Below are 5,098 nucleotides of genomic sequence, written 5' to 3'. Positions count from 1 at the left end.
TATCCCTGGTATAGTACAAGTAACTAAACTTAAAAGGTGAGTGTCAAATAAAAAGGTGTCTCTACACACACACACACATACACACACACACACACTCACACACAGAAACACACAGACACACCCAGCTAAATTTGTATACTTGTAGGCAGTGATAGCTCTGTTACAATTTACGCTAGCCCCCTTTGGCTTTGGTTTTCAGAAGCATCTTGATTTCAGAAACATTAAAATGTGGAACGGAAATAAAGTGCATCTTGAATTAAGGTCTGTTACAATTTACGCTAGCCCCCTTTGGCTTTGGTTTTCAGAAGCATCTTGATTTCAGAAACATTAAAATGTGGAGCGGAAATAAAGTGCATCTTGAATTAAGACACCATGGTATTCACTCTTTTTAGCAAAACATAGGGCTAGCTCATGAATTAGGGATGGCCATTTAGATTGAAGTCTTCTACGTATGTAGCAAAAAATATCTTATATTGAGGGTTCTCCATAGCCAATACTTTCTATTAATTAGCTGTTCATTCCCTGTATCTAGAATTTATTGATAATTTAAATTATTCATAGTGAATTAAAAGCTACCTTGCAATACATATCATCAAAGAATAGAAAACCCACAAGATATATCATGAAAAAATAATGTATTAATTTCTTAATATATCCCTTTGTATTCTAATTACTTAAAATTGGCTGTTTATATGAACCATATTTGGGAAAAATCACCTTACTTAATTAAAAAGTATAATTGAAGAAATTGAACCAGGAAAGTCTTGAAATCAAACAAGTTAAAAACATCCCTAAATATCATACTTCTATTTCTAAAGATGAAGCAACTAGGCCTTAAAGAATAATTTTCTTAATTCATGGTAAAAATCAGGACTGAAATCCACATTTCCTGTCTCTCTGCCCTAGGACTGTTCTATCACAATGCATCTTATTCCTTGACCTGTAACAGATAACCAAAAGTCTACACTAAATAACTCTCAGCCCACTTTTGAGAGCAATTATATAATTGCTCAAGTTGAGCTTATCATCCATAGGTTAATACATGTATGAGAGATCCAATCTGCAGTAGGTCCCATGATCTCTGCCCCAATCCTCCTTGACTTTTCTCTGAACCTATCCCACCCTTGAAGCTTATTGGCCAGACCTAATCCTATATATACATGTGGATTGGGAAATAGAATAAATTATCTGGTTTAATTAAAATGATAACAACAACATTGTATGTATTATCAAGAAAAAAATATTATTTTGGCCTAAAAGTTTCCTTCTGGAAACCCAGAAGGGATTATTGAGGAATGTTCTACATTCTAAAGAGTATGTTTGTTTTCAATACATTTTAAGTGGAATATTTTTCACCCTTCTGAGTAGGGCAGACAAAGACTTTAATTAAACTAATGTCACATGAGAACTCTTGCCCCAAAAGCCTTTATTGGCCCTAATTAGCAGATGCAGCTGTAGACTCCATCAATATTAGAAGGACTGTTTATTGTGTCCATTTATATCCCATTCATCAGGGAGCATGTGGAAGTCGCCCCAGAATTATCAGCTTTAATTAAAACTAACTCAATTGGTGGAGAAAATATCCCATGCTAAAGAGGAAGATTAAAAAAAAAAAAAAAAAAAAGAGAGAGAAGCAGCATACTGAAAACATTACCAAAGCTTCTTTGGGAAAACTAAAGGGAGATATTTGATGATCTGATTGTCAGCAACTTTCTGAGAAAAGCAAAGACTTTTAGGGTCAGGCTGAAGTATACAGATGGGTAAGGAAGCCATTGGGTCAGACTGTTTCCCTCCCTTGTCCTGTCAGGCTTCCTGAGTAACTTCCAGGGCTCCACTAGTTTCATTTTAAGTAGACTAGGAAGGAGGAGTGTCCCATTCATCTAGACATTTTAATTGAATTCATCATTTAAGGAATTATATACAGCTAGATCTGGAAGCTCCTAGAAGGTTATTTTATGTATCTCAAATGCACTATTTAACAAAAATTACTATTACTTATTCGGTATCTGCTGTGCTTTTATGTATTATTCTTGTCCTAACAACTCAGCACTGGTATTTTGCATTTTCCAGATAAAATATCTGATGCTCAAAAATATTATGTCCTTTCCAAATGTCATAGAGTTAGTTCCCAATAGAACCGGGATCCACACTTATGTTTGATCCCAAAGCACCTCTTTGTATACTATATGACTTCTCCTATATGAGTCAAAAGAATTTAATATTTTGGCTGATAGCTTGTTAACATGGATAAATGAGCTGCAGGCTTGAAAACCAACAAACTTGAGTTTAAGCCTTTCCCTATTTTCTTAATTTCTCTAAGCCTCAGTTTCCTCATTTGTCAGAACAGGACAATAAATACTTTTTGAAAATTGGGTTATAGGAGAAAAACTTTGTGAAAAGATTTTGGCTTGTGGAAAATGCTTCATAATTACTATGTCACATCCTATTTTCACTTATACTCTAACAGGACCATATTTGGAACATGCTTTGAGATGAAGGGTTCTTCATCTCTCTTTGGAGTGTCATTGGGCTTGCTAGCACAAAGGCCCTTCAAAGGAAAAGATGTCTTGTCATTCACCCTTCAGGCTCTACAGAAATATAAGCCTCCTTCATTTGTTCTCTTTTCCAAGGAAACGATTGAGATATGTCTCTTTAGTATAAAAATTGTATAAAAATTCTTTAGTATAAAAATTCTTTCAATTGAAATTTGAAAGAAACAATGATCATACAATAATGAGAAAGCTGTAACAGTTCACAATAGGCTCTTCAAACTTTTCCAGTGAAGCCCTGTGGGGACAGAGCCCCAAAAAGCAGTTTCCAGGCTCTCGGCCTCACATAGAAAGGTGCTGGCTCGGGTAGTAATTGGCCGTCAACTGTGATTGGATGGCCGCCAGCTGTGGCTAGTTGGCCGTCAGCTGTAACCCGTAAGCCATTGGCCACTAATATAACTGACGTGGCTAAGCTAGCAAAAGAAATGGGGGCTAGCAAGAGCGGATTGCAGAGACGTGGATGCCACCGGTGAGAATATAGTGATTTGACTCCCTTACTTATGGCTCCGTGGGTGTTCCGTTTTGGCCTCACCATGTCCTGCGTTCTTATGTGGGGAGCGGGAGCTGAGACCCTGCCGGACACCCTGTGTGACAAGCCCCCTTAAAGGCACAGAAGAATGAACTTGTGTCTCTATGTGGTTTGAATGCTCTAATATAAATTTAAATGCTCCTTTCCATCTATTAGTTAAAGGGTATGGTTTTGTCTTTAAAATAGTGCAATTTTGTAATCCTTAGTCTATAGGCTTTTTTTTGTAATTGACAAGCATTAAATTATTAAGTCTACACCCCTCCTCGCCATCATTAAAGTCACCTGGTCACGTCCATGCTCCAGAAGATGTACCTTCTTGATCTTATGTCTTCATGTGTCACTGCAACATCCCTTCGAAGTCCTGGGGAAATTTATATCCTAGCCTAAGAAGTACAAGTTTAGAAAATATTTCAAAGTAGAAAAAAGCCAAATGATGATTTTTTTGCCTTCTAGGAATTATTTCTGAGGTGATTGTCATGAAAATAAGTTCCTTTATGGCATTAGATCTAATATTCTGACAGTAGTCCCCAGAAGGGCAATTATTTCTCGGTGAGGACACCAGAGAAGCAAGAGAAAAATAATTTAGGTTCTGCGCCAACTATGTGTTTTCTTGTAATGTTGGTGCTTGTATATTAGAATTTTAAACATTAAATACCTCAGTTAACTTACTATTCAAATGGGAGCAAGATTTAATGAGACATAATGATATGTCATAGTCTGGGTTCTTATAGTTTTATAGCCTATTCCATTTCTGTGTTTACTTTTAAAGTGGATCCCATGCTACATTGCTCAGATGTCTGGATTCATGCCTGAAGCTCTAAGACCTCCAGTTTCCCCAGCTGCACTGAATGGTGCCTCATTAAGGCTCCCAGTTAAGTCTCTCTCCAGAAATTGCCATCTAAGGGCATCGCCTCGCCCAAGATAGGCCTGCCTCCCTTGCCACAGTCCAGAACATCCCTAAAGGGCCATCCCAGCTCCAGAGCTCCCAGGAAGACGGGTTCTGTTATTATCGGCATCGCAAGTCAACTTTTCTTAAGCAGTCCAATCCCTCATCCCTTTGCAGGTGCTGTTGCTGCAAACAAATGTTTTCCCTAGAGTCTGTTGACTGTGGAACCCAGCCTATGACAGCTTCTCACACTAGCAAGTTAATGCCTTCAGTTTCCCTACACCATCATTTCCCAAGTTTCATTAGACACTATCTCTGCATGGAAATGTGAAAATAAAATAACTGTGAATCTCAAACACCATTGAAATATGGATAGGTACCTCTACTCAGCAAAGTGCTATTTCTAATTCAGTTAGGTTTAGTGAGAGCATCCATTATGCTTCAGGCACTAAGCTGTTTGAATTTACATATTTAGTCTTATTTTATTTTTCACAGCCACCTTATGGTGAAAGTATTATCCATGGTTAGGAAATGAAGAAACCGAGATCTATTCACTTGGTTAAAGTAATAGAGTTAGTCAGAATTTGAACCCAGATCCTCTTTCTCCAGTTTTAGTAGTTGTGAACCTTTGGGCTGTTTACAAACATTTCAATCTCTGCCTTCTGACCACATGGCAGAATTGCACTTTCCCTACCCATCTACTTTCAAGCTTGGCCATACCACTTGCTTTGGCTAATGAAATGGGAGCAAAAGAGCTGGTAACGTTTTGGTGTACTTCCTTTCTTGCCACAGGGAGCAGCAACATTCCAGATGGTAGTGACTCTGACAATTTGTGTCCCTGAGTGAAGAGAGCATGGAACAGAATCCCCAGCACAACTCAAGGTGGGCATGGAATGTGAGTTAAAAGAACTCAGTCGTTTTATGTCACTTTTCTTTAGGAGTTGTATCTTATCACCACATAACCTAACTAATATGACTATTACGTAAATTATGATGAAAGAACAGATTGTTTTTTTTAACTAATATGCATTAGTAGAGAATTGCCATTTTTGCTAGGATTGAAGTATTCTTAACACTTGCATTTATTTTATAATGTAGTGTAATTGAAAGAGTTTGGGTTTTGCAACCATGTAG

This window comes from Rhinolophus hipposideros, assembly GCF_964194185.1.
Source record: "Rhinolophus hipposideros genome assembly, chromosome: 10".
Lineage (NCBI taxonomy): Eukaryota > Metazoa > Chordata > Mammalia > Chiroptera > Rhinolophidae > Rhinolophus > Rhinolophus hipposideros.
Note: the sequence above shows the minus strand (reverse complement) of the source record.